The following is a 22601-nucleotide window of genomic DNA, read 5'->3' on the forward strand; positions in this document are numbered from 1 at the left end:
ACACCAAATTGAACTATCCATACAATGATACACATTGATAAGTAGCAAAAATTAGCTTAGGCACCAGCTCAGCTATGGTGGGGTTAGAGTACAAAGCAGGCTTCTGGGGTCCCCAATTCCAGTCCTTGGCATTTCTGCACATGCCCTGAGCCAGAGAGGAGGCCACTTCCCTGAAAGGAGGGTCCTAGGCCTGGAAGCATTCACCTCAAGCTGATTAAGGAGCCCCTGGGCCTTAAATGAACATTGGCAATAGCCAGGCAGTATTCACAGTGGGCCTTGGACAGTGGTGGCCCTAAATAGAGACTCTTCTACTTGTGGAAATGGGAGGAAAGAATGAAAAGGACTTTGCCTTGTGGCTTCAGTGACAGCTCAGCTACAATAAAATAGAGCAGTAAGGTTTTTGACTCCAGGCCCTAGCTCTTAGACAGCACCAATGGACCTGCCCAGGACCTGGAGGAACTCATCAGCCTAAATGGAAGAATACAAGCCTTTCTGGCTTCACTGCCTGCTGATTGTAGAGTCCTAGGGCCTTGAGGGAATATAGGTGGTAGCCAGGCAGTGGTTACTGTGGACCTTGAGCAGGACCCAGTGCTGTAATAGCTTCAGGTCTAACCCTCTGCCATCTCAATGATGGTGGCCACAGGGGTGTTTACGTCAATCCTCCCCCAGCTACAGGTAGAATGTATATAGATTATATCCCACCCACAAAATGTGCCTCTAATATGAGGAACAGAGTCCACACTTCTCAGTATGTTAGGCGTAATATGTTACTCTATCTATTCACCCATACCTTCATGCATTTATTCAGCCAATATTAACTGAGTATTACTATATGCCAGTCAAAAGTCTACGCACTTTGAATAAAGAATTGAAGCAGAAACATACACTTGCTGCTTTCAAAAGTGTCTATTCTACTATGAGAAATAGAAAATAAAGAAAAAAGATATAAATTCACAGTATAATTTCATGTCCTGTTGAGTATTACATACAAAAATAAAACAGGTCTAATAAATGGAAAAGGAGGGGAAGAAACAGCCTGCATTATGGATTTCATTTAAGAGAGCAATTTTTCAGGAATTTTATCATTTTTTGGCATGCGTTTTAATACCCAAATGACTAATTCGCACCTTGTCTAGGTGACATTTGTTTTAGCCAAATAAAATAACCACAAAGGTCTTAAGATGGCAGTACAATTGGCATGTATTGGGAATATTTTAAAAGCCAGTGTGAAACAGGTCAGTTTGAACAAGCAGATTATAAGATATAAATTTCAAGTGGTAGTCAAGGGCCAATTATTATAGAATGTTCAGAAAGTCTTTTATTTATATCCCCAATGTGATGGCAAACCAGTGGTGAGTTAAGAAATAGGAGAATGACATGATATCACTTCATTTTAGTATAATCATTGAGTCTGTCATGTGGTACACAGATAAATGGGAACAGATTGGAAGTAGTTATTATATTTAGGGAATTATTTTAGTAGTGCTGGCCAGAAATGATACTAGTCTGGACTATGATGGTGGCCACAGATGAATAAAATATCAGATTAAGAATATATTTCAAGGAGTTGTCAAAAGCATTTTCTGAAAAAGTAAAGATGGAGTGTATAAAAACTGAGACAATACAAGGATCACTCTATAAGGCTTCTGTCCTGAGCGCTGGGGTGAATGAGGGTACCATTTACTGTAAAGCAGAGTACAGAAAAGGGAGGAAGCTAGAGAGGTTAAATCAAGATGTACTGGGAGCATGCCAACTGCGATTTTTTTTTTTTTTTTTTTTTAGAAATTCAGGTAAAGCTTTGAACAGGCTGTTTGACTCATGCATCTGGAGCTCAGCACAAAGATATGGAATGAAGCATAGATATAGAAGTATATATAATATATAAAGTATCTATCATTAATGGATTTCAATGGGACCACCTGGAGAATAAATAAAGATAAGATAAAAATTCTAAAACTGAGTCCTTAAGAATAACAGCATTTATAGAAGGAAGTAAAGAAATATCCAAGACTAAGAAGAGGTAGCTAGTGATGTATTCAGCTTTATGTTGTGTAGTACTTTCCCAATCACAGTGCACAAAAAAGGAGCCCATGCATTCAACACTAAACTATGCTTTCATAAGTTTAAACTTAACAAAACTGAGCAAGGTACAAATATGGGAGATTTGTAAACTTAAGAATTATCATATCTGTTACAGTGTTGGAAAACAATTAAGTTATGACCAGACAGAGAGACAATCATTATTGAAAACTAAATATTTGGTAAAGACCCAATAAAGTTCTCAGGACTTAGGTAGAGCTAAACTAACACTAGATTAAAGTGTTATTTTAGATGATTCTAGACCTACTATAACAAAACTTGATACAAGTCTTGAAATTAATATGTTGATCCACAGCTAAATTTAGTTCCCAACAAAACACCCTCACTTTTTAATAAAAGGAAAAATTCAAATACTGAACAATGTAATATTTATAATATCAAGTATTGAATCAAAAATTGCTAGATATGCCAAAACACAGAAATGTCAGTGAATTGAAACAGAAACAGAAATGAAAAAGATAATAAAATCAGTAGTCATGGACATTAAAACAGCTTTTTAATATATGCTCAATGGTTTAAAAAACTTGAAAAAATCAATAAAAAGGAAGATATAAAAAACAAAAGGAAACTTCCAGACATGAAAAATACAATATCTGAAAATTTAAAAAATCCGCTAAATGGACAAACAGCAGATTAGATAGAGCCAAAAAATTAATAATAAATTTTGAAGCTGGGCAATACAGTTATCCAAACTGAAACAAATAGAGAGGAAAAAGCCTGAAAAATTGACAACACCTCACTGCTCTATGAAACAATGTCAAGTGGCCTAACATAAATATAATTGGAGCCCCAGAAGAAAAAGACAGGATACAAGCATAAAAGTAAATTTACAAGCAAGGGCTGAAAAATGTCTTTATTTGTTGAAAAATATAAAACAGTAAATCCATAAACTCAATAAAATCAAACACAATGTGAATTAGGGTTCTCTAGAGGGACAGAACTGATAGGATACACACACACACACACACCCACACACACACACACAGGAGTTTATTAAGTAATAACTTACACAGTCACAAGGTCCCACAATAGACTGTCTGCAAGCTTGAGGAGCAAGGAGAGCAAGTCTGAGTCTCAAAACTGAAGAACTTGGAGTCCAATGTTCAAGGACAGAAAGCATCCAGCATGGGAGAAATGTGTAGGTTGGGAGACTTGGTCGGTCTTGCCTTTATACGTTTTTTTCTGCCTGCTTTATATTCACTGGAGGCTGATTAGATGGTGCCCACCAGATTGAGTGCATCTGCCTTCTCCAGGCCACTGACTCAAATGTTAATCTCCTTTGCCATCACCCTCACAGGCACACCCAGAATACTTTGTATACTTTGATCCAATCAAGTTGACGTTCAGTATTAACCATCACACAATGCAAAGAGAACTATATCAAGGCATGGTATAATCAAATGTCTAAAAAGCAGTTATAAAGTGAACAACTTGAAAGCAGTAAGGCAGGAAATACACATTACATAAAGAGAAACACAATTTTAAAATTTCCCTTACTGTCAGAAAAAATGAGTCAGGAGATAGTAGAATAACATCTTTAAAGTACTGAATTTTACAAAAACTGTCAACCATGAATTTCATATCAAATGAAAATATCTTTAAAAATGAAGGTGAAAAAAATTATTTTCAGAAAACAAAAACTTTGAGAACTTATTACAAACAAACTTGAACTGAAAGAAATATTCTAAAAAATTGTTCTCACTTTAGGAAAATAATGGCAGATGGAAACTTGAATCTAAATAAAGAAATGAAGAGTAGCAGAAGTGGTAAATATATGCATATACATAAAATATTTTTCTCAATTTTTAATTTCTTTAGGAATTATTGTCTCATAAGTCAAAATGCTCACGATAAATTGTGAAGTTTAAAACATAGAAGTAAAATATGTGACAATATACATTGTTTTAAGATTCTTATATTATTTTAAGTTATTTTGATAAATGTCAGGTTGAAAAATAAAAGAATGCCATCTGTTGAATTACTTGCAATGAGATTAGGAGGGAATCTCAACTAAGAATACATCATCATCATAGTAACTGCTTTTGTTTTATTAAAAAGAATGAAAGCTAATATGAAAATTTACTTTCCTTAGTACCACTGAATATAAAATACTACTATGTATAGATCTCTATACAAATACACATGGAAAATTGTCATCTATTTAGAATTAACATTATTAAAATTTGATAGTAATTTATTTTTGTTTTGTGGATGAAATAAAAGTAAGGAAGAATCTGCCTTCTCATTAGTTATTGTATTTTATCAATTATACCAATTATATTTACTTTAAAATTATTTTAATCAGTATAGTCTAGTAGTGACTATACATATATGAACAGTTAAATCACTTTACTTTCTGAGTTGGTCAACTAGTGGTTAGGATTATAATGAAGTATCTGGCCTTATGTGTGAGCCATTTTCCATTACCCACCATTTTTTTTCATTTCAACTAAGCTAATTTTACAAGATGTGTAATTTACCTATGAACCTTACAAAAATAAATTCTCTATCTGCAGAATGGGATTAATTATGCCTATGAGGATAAATGGGAAATAACTTACATTCAAATGTTTTGTACAATGCAAAAAAGTATAAGTTTATTATTCAACATCTCTACACTAAACTAGAATTTTCTATATAATTTAGGAATTTAGTCTTCACCAGAATACTGTATAACCACCTGACTTTTGCAATAACAAAATTATTTCTGCATAGTGATACTTCAGAGAGTTAGATTGTCTTTGCCATTCCTGAAGTTAATATTATAATGCAAAAATTACATAATTTGTACTCATCACTACTATAAAAATTATAATTAAGAAGTAGAATGTTAATTTAAGACATCATTTTTCATGTAAATGTGTTGCCCACATTGATCTGATACCTTTGTGCTTCTTGTATTTAAGCCCATTGTTTCTAAAATCACTTTATTGATACTATTGGCTCTTTTCAGAGTTTTCTAAAAAATTATGTTTATTCTTATGTCTAGTGTCCTTGATGTTCTCTATTTTATTCTCAGTCTCAAGGAGAAACAAATGTGAAATTAAACTTTAGGGTAGGGTATACTTTTCATAATATATGACTGGGACATTAATACTGCCAGTTTCAACCCAGATGTCCTTCTGGGACTATTTTACTTAAATCCTTTGAAGAATGGTGGCTTAGGTTGTCTTAGCTTTCAACAATGGTATACGTGGAGAAAGTCATTGAAGAGCTTGTCATTTTTATTGACAGAACCAATTCCATCCATTAAAGAGCTTTAGTCATACCATAGAAACCTGCAACCAATCTACACAGCTTATTAAATATTAATTTCCTTCTTGCTAAACTCTCAAAGACATATGTAAAACATAACTCCCATTTTCTTTAGCTTTGCTTAAAAGCAAAGAGATATTCACTAGCAATTATCTTTCTAAATTTGAAATTTATGTATGGTTTTCACTGAATAAATTGTTTTTATTTCTTCTCTTTCTTTATGCAAATGCTGCTTAAGACATGCCATCATAAAAGCTGGATCTGTTGATGGCATTCTTACTAGTTTGGTTTTCAGACTTTTTGATAAGAATGGGTGCGGCTGGGCGCGGTGGCTCACGCCTGTAATCCCAGCACTTTGGGAGGCCGAGGCAGGTGAATCACGAGGTCAGGAGATCGAGACCATCCTGGCTAACACAGTGAAACCCTGTCTCTACTAAAAATACAAAAATTAGCCGGGCGTGGTGGCGGGCGCCTGTAGTCCCAGCTGCTAGGGAGGCTGAGGCAGGAGAATTGCTTGAACCCGGGAGGCGGAGCTTGCAGTGAGCCGAGATCGTGCCACTGCACTCCAGCCTGGGCGACAGAGCGAGACTCGTCTCAGAAAAAAAAAAAAAAAAAAAAATCACCCAGAGGCTTTACATCCTCTTCTGGGGAAGGAGTTACTGTACTTTTTGCTTTGCACAGAATAGTTGTATCATGTTAAGTGGAAATATAATCTTGTTATTTTCTTTATTTGGAGATAAAGTACAGTTTATGGATATGTGTATGGCTGTCAAGTTGACAAGGGGTAGACTCATCATAGTTATTTGTATGTTTCAACTTGGCTGGGCCACTGTCCTCAGATGTGTGGTCAAACATATTTGGGATGTTTCTAAAACAGTGCTTTTCGATATTAACATTTAAACTGGTGGACTTTGAGTAATGTAGATTGCCCTTCATAATGTGGGTGGGCCTCAACCAATAAGTCGAAGGCCTGAATAGAGGAAAGACTGGCCTCCCATCCTTCCACGAAGAGGTTATTCTGCCAGCAGACTGTCTTCGGACTTGAACTGTAGCATCATCTCTTCCTGGGTCACCTTACAAATTTTGGACTTGTCATCTTCCATGATAGTGAGAAACAGTTCCTTAAAACTCTTCCTGTAAATATGCACATTATATTGCTTCTATTTCTCTGGAGTACTCTGACAATATAGGTGGGCACTTATATGAGAAATAGATGTGCTGAGTAGAAGAAAAAATGTTAGAATGATTTGAAATCATGTAAAATTTGGGAAAGTGTACCTCAATTTATCACAGAACAGTTTATTTTTTTAATTTTTTATTTCTGTATGTTTTTGAGGAACGAGTGGTATTTAGTTACATGAGTAAATTCTTTAGTGGTGTTTTGTGAGATTTTGGTGCACCCATCGCCCAAGCAGTATACACCAAACTCAATTTGTAGCCTTTTATTTCTCACCCCCTTCCCACCCTTTCCCCTCGAGTGCCCAAAATCCACTCTATCATTCTTATGCCTTTGCATCCTCGTAGCTTAGCTCCCACTTATGAGTGAGGACATACAATGTTTGGTTTTCCACTCCTGTGTTACTTCACTTAAAATAATAGCCTTGAATCCCATCCAGGTTGCTGTAAATGCCATTAATTCATTCCTTTGTAAGGCTGAGTAGTATTCCATTGTATTTATATACCAGTTTCTTTAATCACTCTTTGATTGATGGGCAGTTTGGCTGGTTCCATATTTTAGCAATTGGGAATTGTGCTGCCGTTAAGCATGCATGTGCAAATATCTTTTTCTTATCATTAATGACTTCTTTTCTTTTAGGTAGATATCCAGGAGTGGGATTGCTGGATCAAATGGTAGAGTTCTGCTTTTATTTCTTTAAGGAATCTCCAAGCTGTTTCCCATAGCGATTGTACTAGTTTACATTCCCACCAACAGTGTAGAAATGTTCCCTTTTCACTGCATCCATGCCAGCATTTCTTTTTATTTCTATTTTTTTGTTGTTGTTGTAGCCACTCTTGTGGGTTTAAGGTGGCATCACATTGTAGTTTTGATTTGCATTTCCCTGATCATTAGTGATGTTGAGCATTTTTTCATGTTTGTAGGCCATTTGTATAACTTATTTTGAGAATTGTCTATTCATGTCCTTAGCCACTTTTTGATTCAATTGTTTGTTTATTTCTTGCTAATTTGTTTGAGTTCCTCATAGATTCTGGATATTAGTCTTTTGTCTGATGCATAGATTGTGAAGCTTTTCTCTCACTCTGTTGGTTGTCTGTTTGCTCTGCTGACTGTTCCTTTTGCTGTGCACAAGCTCTTTAATTTAATTAAGTTCCACCCATTTATCTTTGTTTTTGTTTCATTTGCTTTGGGATTCTTGGTCATGAAGTCTTTACCTAAGGCAATGTCTAGAAGGGTTTTTCTTATGTTATCTTCTAGAATTTTTATAGTTTCAGGTCTTGGACTTAAGTACTTGATCCATCTTGAGTTGATTTTTGCATAAGGTAAGAGATGAGGATCCAGTTTCATTCTCTCACATGTGGCTAGCCAATTATCCCAGCACCACTTGTTGAATAGAGTGTCCTTTCCCCACTTTATGTTTTTATTGCTTTGTCAAAGATCAGTTGGATGTAAGTATTTGGATTTATTTCTGGGTTATCTATTCTGTTCCATTGGTCTATGTGCCTGTACTTATACTAGTACCATGCTGTTTTGGTGACTATGGCCTTATAGTATAGTTTGAAATCAGGTAATGTGATGCCTCCAGATTTGTTCTTTTTGCTTAGTCTTGCTTTGGCTCTGTGGGCTCTTTTTTGGTTCCATATGAATTTTAGGATTGTTTTCTCTAGTCCTGTGAAGAATGATGGTAGTATTTTTATGGGAATTGCATTGATTTTGTAGATTGCTTTTGGCAATATGGTCATTTTCACAATATTGATTCTACCAATACGTGAGTGTGGGATGTGTTTCCATTTGTTTGTGTTGTCTATGATTTCTTTCAGCAGTATTTTGTAGTTTCCCTTGTAGAGGTCTTTCACATCTATGGTTAGGTATATGCCTAAGTGTATTATTTATTTATTTATTTATTTTTATTTTTGCAGGTATTGTAAAAGGGGTTTTTTATTTAATTCTCAGCTTGGTTGCCATTGGTGTATAACAGAGCTACTGATTTGTGTACATTAATTTTGTATCCTGAAAATTTTTGGCATTCATTTATCAGTTCTAGGAGCTTTATGGAGGAGTCTTTAGGGCTTTCTAGGTATATAATCATATCATCAGCAAACAGCCACACTTTGACTTCCTCTCTACTGAACTGGATGCCTTTTGTTTCTTTCTCTTTTCTGATTGCTCTGGCTAGGACTTCCAGTACTATGTTGAATAAAAGTGGTGAGAGTGGGAATCCTTGTCTTGTTTCAGTTCTTAGAGGGAATGCTTTCAACTTTTTCCTGTTCAGTATTATGTTGGCTGTGGGTTTATAATAGGTGGCTTTTATTACATTGAGATATGTCCCTTGTATGCCAATTTTGCTGAGGGTTTTAATCATAAATGGATGCTGGATTTTGTCAAATGCTTTTTCTGTGTCTATTTAGGTGATCCTGTGATTTTTGTTTTTAATTCTGTTTATAATACTAACAGTTTTGAAATTATTTAAATAGCCAAGACTAGAAATTTATTTTAATAAATTATGATATGTTCACATAGTTTAAGCTAAGGAACAACTAAATATTTTAGAGTTAAAATAATATTGATCTTCGATGAATTGACAAGTGGGTAATTTTGGGTGATTTAAATTTTTGAATTCACCTTTTATTGCATTTTTCTTTTTTGTGATTATATATCACTGATTTAAATAACTTTTCTTAAATTAAAACACAAAACATTCCTGTAAAATAACTATATGTTGGTTTCAAATTCTTATAATTAGTTGCAATTTTATTTGTTCCTGACACATGGCTATAAACGTTATGCCTTTTACCTTACTGTTTTTCCTTCTTGTATTCCCACCAGTAAAAGAAAGCAGCCAGAGGCGAGAAAGTCAATTTTAATTGCCTGTGAAATTTTGAAATATCAAAGAAAGTTGTCACCTGGGATATTTTTAAGTACACTTTTCATTTTAATGCATGAACAATCTGTTTTCATCAAGATCATATTTTTACCCAAGAGATCTCATAAAATTATATTGTTAATTGTCACACATAATGACTATATTTAATTTTGACATAAAGCGTTTATGAGTAAAAGACATCAGTGTAATTCAATGTAAGACAAAAGTCATGTATGCAAAAATTCATGTTAACCACCTTTAAAACGGAATTACAAAAAATACATATAGACACAAGTCAGGGGAATGAATGACAAGTTTATTGCTTGCTTTGATACTTGTTACTTGTGGCAATATTCATTCCTTCAATACTTATTGTCCAATGTATTTGAATAGAACTACTGAGAAATGTATACTGAACATTAGAAAAACATAATTGTTTTTCTAATTTTTTATTGAGGTAAATATACATATATAATTTGCCATCTTTATCATTTTCAAGTGTACAGTTCACTGGTAATAAGTACACTTATATTCTTTTTTTCTCCTTTATTTCCCTACTCCCTCATCCTCTTCTTAGCCTCTGTTAACCACCAATCTATGCTGTATCATCATGAGATCCACTTTTTTGTATCTTGGCTTATTTCACTTAATATAATGGCCTCCAGTTCCATCCATGTTGCTGAACATGACAGAAAGAATGTAGTATACATACATAATGGAATATTATTCAACCAAAAAGAAGGTAAAATCTACCCATTTAGAAGCTACATTTGTATATGATGATTAGGCTTATCTAAACCCCTTAGGTTAACAGGTAGGCTGTGCTCCTCTCTACCCCTGACATATTTTCAACAATGCTCCAGTTTTTCTACCTTCTTAAGGTAGAATATTAAATAATTGAATTTAAGTCTTTCTCCTTTTTTAAAATATAAAAATATAAAGCTATGAATTCTGCAAACTTTATAGATTATTTTCTATTATCATTCAGTTCAAAGTATTTTCTAATTTCTCTTATACTTTTTTTATTTAATGTGTTGATTACTTAAAAGTGTTTTGTTTAATTTCAAAATATCTAGGCTTTCCAAAAATATTTGATTATTAATTTTACTATAGTACAAATAATCTATAATCCCATTTTTCAAAAATTTTTTATGACTCATTTTGTCTAGTATATACCCTATTTTGTAAACATACAATACACACTTGTAGAGCAGGTTTATGTTCCAAGTATTAGATGTATACTCCTCTAGATCATCAATTATTTCAAGGCAATTAAAATAGATTTTCTGACTTTCTGTGCCTTTAATGAATTTTTGTCTTATCATTATGTAAATTGTTGATATAAGACCATTAAAATCACCTTGCTATCAACTGAATTGTTTCCCTCCCCAAAGTCATATATTGAAGCCTTAACTCACAATGTGACTGTATCTAGAGATAGGGTATTTAGGAGGTAATTTAGGTTAGACAAGGTTATAAGGGTTGGGTCCTAATCTGATAGGACTCTGGTCTTATTAGAAGAGTTGCACGCACACACACACACACACACACACGCACACAGAGGAGAGAAGGAGAGAGAGAGAGAAACAGAGATTACACTCTACTATGTAGGGACACAGAGAGAAGACAACATCTGTGAGGAGGAGGAGAGACTTCACTAGAACTTGGCCATACTGACCATTCTGATAGTGGACTTCCAGACTCCATAACTATGAGAAAATAAAAACTTCAGTTGTTTTAGGACACCTGGTCTATGGTATTTTGTTATGGCAACCTGTGCTGACAATCACATTCCTGTTATAACTGCAGAACCATCTATTTTACCTTTAAAGGTTTCCATTTTTGCTTATGCATTTTGAAGTTGTTATTCAAAACATATATAGACATGATTGTTATATATTTGTAATAAATTTAAACTTACTAGGAGTTGTTCCTTTTTTCCTCTGGTAATACTCTTGTCCTAAAGTTAATATTTCATATATTTAATTTATTTAACTATTTAGTATAATATAGTTGATATATAATATTACTTTTGCCACTCAGTCTTTTTATGCTTACTCTTTGCCTGAAATATCTTTTTCCATACATTTAGATTAAAACTACATATTTATATTTCAGTGAATCTTGCTTTATTTTCCATTAACATCTATTCTATTTTTACTTGTAATATCTAGACATTATTAAATATATTTATTGACATATTTGGATTTAAGTTCACCACATATTACTATTCATTTCCTCTATTTTTCAGTTCTTTCTCTTTTCCTCATTTTGTTTTGATTATTAGATTTTGGGTCATTACGGTTTTAGATGTTTAGAATTCTACCTTAATTTATTCATTGGCTTTTTAACTATACCATTTTGTGTTTTCTCTAGAGATTAAAATATATCTCTAAATTTTGCAGTTTTTTAGAGTTAATATTGCACAAATTCACTTAAAATGTAGAAGTCTTGCAATAGTATAGATCCTTTAACTTACATAATTTATGTTATAATTGCCATATGTATTAAGCCTTCATGTATTAAAAACTTACAGCATGGTCTTATCATTTTTTATTTAAACAGTGTTATATATTTAAAATAAATTAACAAAAAATATTCATTTATTTTACCCTCACATGTATCATTACTGATGCTTTCAAAATATATTCTTTTAATTTCAATTTGAAGGAATTCCTTTAACATTTCTTGTTGGATAGTTCTTGCAGAAAATGCTCTTAGTTTTCTTTCATCTTGAGATTATGTAATAATGTGTTTATTTTTCAAACACATTTTATTTCCTGGATGGAGGGATTCAGCCTTCACATCTTATGCCTTTTTTTTTCTGGTTGGTGATTAATATTTCTCTAAATCTTTCTGTATTGCTTTTGTTTTTATTTTCTTAGTGTTAATAAATATATTGTTAGCATTATCAATAATGCTGATAGTAGTTACAAAATTATTCTTCATGAAGTTTACTGAGCTTCTTGAGCCTGTATATTTATGTCTTTGAGTATTTTGGAGATAGTTAAAGCTTTTTTCAAACATTTTCTTTTCTATCCCATTCTCTCTTATTTCTCTGGATTAAAAGTTATATGTGTGTTAAATCTTTTCATATTTTCTCATATGTCCCTGAGATTTGGGTCTTTTTAATTTTTAAAATCTGTTTTTCACATCAGATAATTATTATTGCACATCTTTAAAGATGCATGCTTTCCTATATCATATCCATTCTCAATTAAGCCTACACAAGAGTTATTTTTAAAGATTTTAATTTTGTGAATTCCAAAAATGTTTTTAAACTTATTAATCTTCCTGCTGTGTTTTTCCATCTTTTTATTTATTATGAACCCACTCTTCCCTACTTTATGAGTATGGTTATAAGAGCCTTTTTAAATTCCTCATCTTCTGATACCTATGTCTGAGTCAGCTCAGAGTCAATCTCTATTATTATCTTATGGCTAGGTCACATTTTTCCATTTCTTTTTATAAGAAGATTATTATATTATATTCTTGACATTGTAAATTTTATTTGTGAAAAATTGAGATTTTATTGTATTCTAAAGAATATTGATTAGTTTATTTGAACAGGTAATTTAATTTGTTTTATCAATGTACACATTCTGTTTTGAACATCTTTATTGAACATCTGTTTTGAATATCTTTATTAACACTAAGCAATGTACATTTTTAATCTTAAAATTGTAATCACATATTCACACTCTATTTTTCCCAGAAATTTGCATACTCTAATGTTCTTAAAATGTGTGTTATTTTTAAAAATTGCCCATTTTAGGTTTTCTGTTTTTGTTTTTATTTTTCTTTAGAACAGTACATGCATATGTGTTCGTGTGTGTGTACATATAAAAAGATTTCAATGAAAAACAATTAGTCTGAGACTTACCATCTTAGCATGTTATCATTGCACATTATATAATAAATAATGACTAAAGTAATGCAAATGTTTAACTGTTTAAATATAAATGATAATAAAAATTAAAATTTTATTGGACATTTATCTTTTAATGAAATAGATGTTTTTCAAAATTAATTTACATATCCATGGACACGTATTTATGATATAGGGTTACCATCCATTTTTGGATGTTACTCTGCTTTTTATTTTTATAGAGCCGAGTATTAAGAAAACTTTTACATAAGTTAAAATGAAGGGAGTTTTAATATAGAAGTATCACTCAACTTTTTATACTTCTGATTCACCTGTCAAAATTTACGTACTGACCTATTTCTAAAATGTATTTTCATAGAGAAGTCATTATTAAATCTTGCTATACAATGTTATAAAATAATTGGTCTTGGAGTTAGTGTATAACTTTGTTTACATGTAAATAAGCTAGAAACTACTCAACATTTAATAGGAAAATAAGATTAGGATTTACTGACACTTGAATGTTTTCTAATGTAATTATTTGAAGTAGCTTATTGAATATTCTTTTGAATAACACAAACTGAATATAAGAGCATCAACTGCAAACTTTGTCTGTGGAATTTATCCCAAGTATTTGAAAAAGAGCATAGTAGTCTCAGAATATATTTGTTAGATGTTTTAAAAAGTGCAGCATCACTTCATAATTACTATTACGTAATATTATATTGTATTTATAGGCAAGGATTTTTAAAGGTCCTTTTCTTTCTTGCTAATGGCATAGCCTATTGAGAATAGCTAAAAAGACATTCTTCCTTTTAAATGCAAGAGGAAAGGAGCTGAATTTCGGAATTCATAATTTTTTACTTCTCTAGTCTTCTTTTATGAAATTCTCATTCAACAGCAATGCATTTCTGGCAAGATAAGAAGTCATTAAACAGAAATGTCCTTTATTTTGAGAATTTAAACAGACACACCTCTTTTATCCTTCACTAAATCATTCTGAGCCAAACATAATTTCCTATTTCTGTACTAAACAGTATGGTAAGCAGGCAAAAAGGAATTAGCTGCTTTTTTTCCAAGAATACTTACTCCTAGAATGTAAGACTCTGAACCAGCTAAAATGGCTTACACATCAAGGTTGAGGGTTTGGTCTTAAATCCTTGCTTCAAGACCTTCATCTTGTCCTCATCTAGCCACACATCCAAAACTGTAATTGCATAACTTATGCCCATTCTTGGTCACTTCTCTGCCTAAATGAGAATGTCTTAAAATCACCCAGAAAAAGTTATAAAATCCTATACATATTCTCTACTGATTTTCCATTTTCAACATACTATTAATACTCTGTAAAAGTGGTATTCTGTTGTATTGCTATAAAACTAGTAGCCATATTTAACTTGATTAACAGCTTATCTGGTTGTCTTTTTGAGAACAGATTGATGACAATATTCTCAAGAATCTGTCAAAATTCTTTTTCTGCCGTAGCTTGAGATTCCCAAACTTCAGCAGTATGCTTCTCTGAGCACCTCTGAGCTCCCTGTTGGTGAGTCTGTCTGACCACAATGTAGTCAACTTACATTGCATCTGAGTGCCAACTACTTTTCATGGAGCCCATCCTAATCAAATATAACATTTTAATTTGACTATATCTGCAAATACCTTATTCATATATATGTTCCTGTTCACAGATACTGGGGGTTAGAAATTAAGCATACCTTTTGGGATAATGAATTGGAGCACAATTCAACATACTACAATAGACATTTAACTACTCATGGAGCATTTTAAATGAGATGTAGAACAGATCAGACATAGATCTTCCAAAGTAATGAGTTTACAGTGATATAAAACAATTATATTCTTCTACCCAATTCATTAAAACACCAGGAAATAAGCCTCTTAAGATCCCACATATATTCTAAGCAGAAGGAACTTAAAAACAAAACATGATTGTCCTGAAATAGCTAATAAAATAAAAAGAAAAAAATAAGAATAAGAACAATGAACATTCTCTTAGGATGAAAAAAGTGCCCATTTAACATTTAAACCTTCAAGAAGGATTTTCTATTTCTCTATTATAAGACAATCTTAGAGAAAGAAATGCCAGGTGTAACTGCGTGACTACTCTACACAGCAAATGAGTATAAAAGTTGTGGAAATAAACCAAGACCACACAAATGAGAATGAATCGGCAATGATTCAGACTTTGCTATAACAAGACAGTCAAGGCACACTTTTTTTTGCATTTGACAAAATCTCAGAGACAGACAGATAAATGTGAAAGCTTTATAATGAAAAGAAATAAAGGCTTCAGTGATACTCCGATTAGAGGTTTTTGGCATGGAAGGTGGGCTAACTAGAAGAGGGACTTTTATATGACAGTGTTGTACAGTTGATCTTAAGGGAAAATAGAAAAAAGAAAAAAATACAAAAGTCCTGACCATTCTGGGTCTATTGCTGCAGCAGCTGTAGTGTGGTTTCCTGGACTGCTTCTTGCAGGAGTAGTAGGTCAGAGTTCTGTTTTCCTATATGGTCTGGCCATTGCCCTTTTGTATGTTCAACCTCTCAAACTAGACACAATGTTCAAAATCAATCATTTCAATACTTCAAAGTCAGGAAAAAATGAGAATAATGTATTATTTAAAAATTGCTGTAGCTGTGGGAAGAACAGCAGGAGTCTAATGCCTTCATGCTTGGGGATGTTTCGATTACTCCTTCCTTCAGTTTTGTTGGCAGCCGCAGCACTTCTCATTGCCTGGAAAATTGGCAGAGTTGTCAGAAGATATGGACGTGGAGCAGGGGCAGGGGCAAGCTGTGGATCTATCAGCTAAAAGTAACACATTCAATAAGAAATGAAGGGGGAGAACCCATATCTCTATCATTCTGGATGTGAGGAGTGACAGGTGAATCAGGTATTTAACAGGGAAATTATGATAATGATTGTAAACTCTCTGCACATCCCTGACCACATAGAGAAACTCAAGACAACCCCTTGGAAAGCAAAAGCAAAACAAGAATTGAGGGCTGACTGAGACTTGAAAGTCAGCCCAAAACCTACACACAGATCTATTAACAGAGGGTAAAAACTTAAAAGGCATAGTGTGTGAAACCTGTAATGACAATGACTCAGCAAACTGGGATTTTATTAGATAGATAGAAACTATAAAAATGGAAATTTTGAATTAGAAGATGCAATAACTGAACCAACTATTCACTAGTTGGGATCAATAGGATATTTTAGATGATGGAAGAAAATCAATAAATCTGAAGGGAGATCAATAGAAATTAACCAATCAGAAAAAAAAATTATGAGAGAAATAAATTGACAAAAAATAAGCAGAGACTTGTATGGCTGTTACAAAATTACTCATGAATGTATAATAAATGTTTCAGAAGGAGACAGGATAGAAAATGGGCTAGAAAAACATATCTAAAGATATAATGGCTAAAATTTTCTGAATTTGATAAAAATAATATTAACCCAAAGTTTCAAGAAACTCAGTGGTACCCAAGTAATATAAACACAAAAAGGACCAGCCAATCTCTCCCATGTAAGGTTATTTAGTTGTCTGAAACTGTCATTAAACATTGTGCTAAGGTTTGATGCTTAATCAGACATTTCAACCTTTATATCACCCACACTTCTCAGAAAAGGTAAATGACAAAGGTAAATAAAACAAAGTAGATGACAGAAATCTACAATAGGCTATTATGGCATATCACAAAAGGACATATTGAGTCCTTCTTTTAGCATGGAAATATTGTTTGGGAGGCTTGCTAGCTTTAGAGACTATATGTTTATATAAAAGAATTTAGAATAGACCTTGCTTAGAAATGATGCGTATTTGGGGGATGCATCAACTTTACAGGTCTCACAGGGAAGTGAAACTACTTAAGCTGAACCCCCAAATATTTTGTTTTGTATTTCTGAAGACCTCTATTCTAGAAATCTCCTCATCTGGCATATACCCATTCTATTTATTGGGACCAAAACATTACCATGATACTTAACAACCACATAGGGCATTATGAATAAAGAGAGATTATTAAGTGATATATAACATCTGGTATTAGAATTGAGATACAAAATTCTATATTCCTGACTGTAGGCAATTGCATGGGGATTTGTTTATCTCAATAAACTTATGTCTGCCTTCAAAATAGGCGCTTAGGTCAATTTTGGCCTATCTCTTTGCAGGAAAAAAGGGATAATTGTAAAGTTAATTCAAAAAGAGAGAAAGACTGGGCAAGGTGGCTCACCCCTGTAATCCCAGCACTTTGGGAGGCTGAGGCAGGTGGGTCACCTGAGGTCAGGAGCTCGAGACTAGCCCGGCCAACATGGCGAAACCCTGTCTCTCCTAAAAATACAAAAAAATTAGCTGAGCATTTTGGCATGTGCCTGTAGTCCCAGCTACTGGGTAAGCTGAGGCGGGAGAATCACTTGAACCCGGGAGGCCGAGGTGGCAGTGAGCCAGTGAGACAAGATCACGCCACTGCACCCCAGCCTGGGCGACAAAGCAAGACTTGGTCCCTCCCCCGCCCCCCTCCAAAAAAGGGAGAAAACTGTTTATCAGATTTTATTCAAAAAACCTTTAACAAATGAAGTAGAATTTTTCACAGCTTACCTCTGCTAAAAAGCCAATTCATATTATATTTTGTAAGAGACCCCAAAAGTTGGGAGAATCCTGCTTGTTCTAGTTCCTAGATGAGCAGAAACACTAAGCCATGTAACTAAGGTCTTATAACTCCCACCCCTAGAGTTTCCATGATGTTGGACAGTCGTTAGTTCAAAGTAAAGAAGACTTGGCTTGGATATAATGTTGGACCCTCAAGGAGAAACTTTTGCTAGCCTATGAGAAGTGTTGCCACAAAACTTCCTGGGACTTTTAATATTACAAACGTAAATACAGAAATAAAAAGGAAACAAATCGTCAAATTATCATGATTTGGCTAATATTCTTATGTCTGGTTCCTTTTTTTTTTTTAGACGGAGTCTTGCTCTGTCGCCCAGGCTGGAGTGCAGTGGTGCGATCTCTGCTCACTACAACCTCCTCCTCCCAGGTTCAAGCGATTTTCTGACCTCTGCCTCCAGAGCAGCTGAAACTACAGGAATGCGCCACCACCCCCGGCTAATTTTTGTACTTTTAGTAGAGACGGGGTTTCACTATTTTGGCCAGGCTGGTCTCATACTCCTGACCTCAAGTGATCCGTAGGCCTCAACCTCTCAAAGTTCTGGGATTACAGGTGTGAGCCACCACATCCAGCCCTTATTTCTGGTTTTGTACATGCTTCAGATTGGCAAAGAAATCAGTTCCTTTGGTTCAATTTGGGAATTCTTGGATCTTGGCTTATGTCTGTACTACATGCTTTGACCATAATTATTCTCTTAGTATTTTCCTGGGGTGCGGTGCAGTGCTCATTTGTGTAATAGACATAGTTTTAAATGCTGCTGTGCAGACACTGTTCTGTCATACATCTTTTTTTTTTTCTTTTGGGAGAGTGCCATTCCATCACCCAGGCTGGAGTGGCACGATCTCTGCTCTCTGTAACTTCCATCTCCTGGGTTCAAGTGATTCCCATGCCTCAGCAACCCGCGTAGCTGGAATTACAGATGCACCCCACCATGCCCAGCTAATTTTTGTATTTTTAGTAGAGACAGGGTTTTGCCATGTTGGTCAGGCTGGTCTTGAACTCCTGACTTCAAGCGATCCATCTGCTTTGGCCTCCCAAAGTGATGGGATTACAGGTGTAAGCCACCACACCCAGCTGTGTTGTGTCATACAATTTAAAAATGATCTTCTAAGCAGAGAAACAAGAAACTTTGACACATGATGGCCTACTCCTTGAGCTTAGCCTGGATGTGAGAACTGAAGCCAATATATTTTCCTGTTCTTGTGCTAAAAAATAAATATTCTAAAACATTTCCTCTATCGTGAACAATACTAAAAATAAGCAGATAATTGAACAAAGACGGTAGAACAGGCCTCTGAATTTTAGCACTATTGACCTTTGGACCAGATTTTTTTTTGTTGTAAAGGGCTATATTTGTCTGAGTTCTCCAGAAAAATAGAACCAATAGGAGATGAGATAGATAGATCATAGATACATAGAGATATATAAAGAGAGAGAAAGAGAAAGGGAGAGAAACAGAGCGGGAGATTTACCAAATATTAGGCTCTTGCAATTGTGGAGGCTGAGAGGTCCAAGTCTAGGTCTGAGGCAGAAAACTAATGTACCATCTCAAAGATAGGCAGAGAAAAAGAATTCTTTCTTACTCATTCTTTTATTTTACTTACATCTTCAAGGAATTGGCTGAAGCACCCTCACATGATGGAAGGCAATCTGCTTATTCAGTCTACCAATTCAAATGTTATTATCACTCAGAACATCCTCATAGACACTCCCAGGAATAATGTTTAACCAAACACCTGGGTGCCTGAGGCCCAGTCAGGTTGGCACAAAAACTTCACCATCGCAGAGGCTGACCATTCCTGATTGGATGTGTGGCAGCATCCACAACCTCTACCAATTAGATATCATTAGTGCTCCCTTTCTCAGTTGTGACAACTGGCAGACTGGTCAGACTCTGTGCTCAGCATAACTTTAGGGCATCTAGGCCCTGGACTTTATATGAAATTTCCACACAGAAATGTGTTTGGTTCATCTCAGACCCAGACCCAGGCCCCACATGACTAACCAGCCAAGAAGAGTAGTTATTTTGCTTTTCCTGATTTCATTTTGATGGTTGTGTTGCTTTGTCTTTATTTACGTGCTGAGTTTCCACACTTTTGACTCATCCTCCTCCACACATTAGCCAGGATTATCTCTGGCAGCATTCTCAGCTAGGGCAACAAGAAAAGGCCACAGACTCTGGGCTAGAAAGGTGCCCTGAAAAGCCAAAACTCTTGGACCAGCACTCCAAACACTTTATAGGGAGCTTCCTATTTGCCAGAGAACACCAAGGCAGATGAGCTTTGCTCCATGCCAGGAAGCCAGTGGGACAACAGAGATAGCCTGGGCTGTAAAGTAGCACAGGCCTGTCTTTGAGTGACTGCTAGCTCGTCTGTGCAACCTAAGGTGGCTAAGCCATGTTCCAAGGCTTCAGTTTGCTTATATATAAAATCAGAATGTGATCATGTTAGTTGATTAGATCAAGTTAGTTAATGGACATGTAGGAGCTTAGAAAACTATGTCTCCCTACATTTTGTTAATCACTTTACGTGGCCACTATTCTGAGGAGGTAGGCTCCTTTTGAGTTTCGACCTTCCCAAGAACCTGCATTCTGATTTTGCTTGCACTAACTCTGTCTAGACACCACACCCACATCTGGCTGGATGTCCAGGGTAGCCACCAGGCAGAGAGCTACTTAAATAGGTGGCTCAGAAAGGTTTCTCAAACTGCACCCTCATTCCTGACATCCATTGGTGACTCTGCAACCTATGGCTGGACACTGCCATGGCCTATGCCCTCCTTTCTGTGTTCTGGAGCCAAGTCCAATTATCAGGATTTTCAGCTATGCACACAGCTCAAAGAAGCCTCTGAGCAGAGGCATCAAGAGCCAGAGGAATGAGTGGGATTTCTAAAGTGAAAATGTCCAAATGACCACATCCTCCCTGATTGAGAAAAATCCTTGTAGAACAACTAAATATTTTACTTATTAAAACAAACAGCTTTCATATCCATCCTTGCTTTAAGACCCTCACCCTGCTATAACCACCATTCCTTAGCTACTATTTTCAAAAACTCCCCCAAATTTCAATCAATTTCCTGCCTATCATGATCTTTCTTAAAATCACTGCAACCAGGAACTAAAATTCTATAAATATCTTCTCCTGAATTTGCTCTCCCTTACTGCTACAAATTAAAATAAGATTTGATTTTGTAGTGTTTTAAAAGAGGTATAGCTAAACAATTCCAAATAATCTTGGTCTTAAAATCTGTGTGCATGAGAATAAGGATTCAAATGGAGACTCATATATTTTTTTCTCAAAAGTTAAATGTTGTAAATCAAGCCGCGTCCACTACCCACCCATTTTCTCATGGAGAATCCCCCAGGATCTTTCCCAGGATTGCTGTCCTGATCCAGGGGCTTAAGCCTACTGGCTCTTCTGTGGGATGTCTTGCAGCCAACATACCTGAGTGGTGGCAGAGACTAAGTAAAAGCAGAAACTGGACTTAATCTCAGGACTCATGGATGGTGAATGGATATTTCTGAACCCAAGATGGGGATTAACCTGTCAAACTACCCAGGGACAAACAACAAGTATGCTCCCTCCCTAGTTTTTTCTTTAATGACTAAGCATTTCTAGGCAGTTTTAAGCACTTCCTAAATATATGTCATCCAACTCAAAGGGCACAGTCATCTGAGGAAGTTGGTCTGTTTAGACCTCCACTTTGGGTAATTTCAGATGCGTGATTTGGAACAAAAGCAACTGTGGTTTTCAAGGGGGAAACATGCTTTGTGTTTCATTATTTAGTGATATGTGGGGCACTCTTAATCCTTTATGTTCAAAGTCTTCTCCAGAGTAGCCACATCAGCTTCCCCAGGTCAATATGTGCAATCTCAGGTGAGAGCTAAAAGAATGCTCAGGTGATTTATATTCACATTCAAAGTTGAGAAACTTTGCTCTAAAAGCAAGATGACTGTCTACGAGAAGGGCCTCCCTAGCTAGAAGCTACAGCATCCACTCCCACCAATTCTACCACATCAGATTGGAAATACCTGCAAATAGGAAAAATATCTGGTTCATTTCACCCATAGCAGAAGTATGGAAGAAAACCCAAGGCATACTCTCTGGTTAAGGTGCATTTATTAAACATTAAAATAAGGTTTCCCTTTGTTTGTTTTTAAACCCTAGGACAAAACACCATAATGAGATTTTTCAGGAGACAATGGCATGATTGTGTGTGTGTGTGTGTGTGTAATATAGGAAATGGACTATTCTGAAAACAACTTCTTTTTAAGCAGATTTGTCATGAAATACAAGTATATATAAAGTTCAAGATTATAAGAAAGGAGGCAGGATCCATCCACAATCATAGCAGGGATTTTAAATAGGTCAAATATGTCAATAATCCCATAAACCTTGATTAATCCCACTGTATCAGTCAGGTCAAGCTGCCATAACAAAATATCACAGACTAGATGTCTTAAATCATTGAAATTCATTTTCTCACAGTTCTGGAGGCTAAAATCCAAGATCAGGGTGCCAGCATGGGCTGATTCTGGTGAGTACTGCCTTTCTGGCTTGCAGATGGCCTCCTCCTCTCTGTGTTTTCACAGGGTCTTTCTTTGGTTCATGTGCATGGAGACAGAGAGCTCTCCGTACACAAAGACT

This window comes from Gorilla gorilla, chromosome 12 (genome assembly GCF_029281585.2).
Source record: "Gorilla gorilla gorilla isolate KB3781 chromosome 12, NHGRI_mGorGor1-v2.1_pri, whole genome shotgun sequence".
In the NCBI taxonomy this organism is placed as follows: domain Eukaryota; kingdom Metazoa; phylum Chordata; class Mammalia; order Primates; family Hominidae; genus Gorilla; species Gorilla gorilla.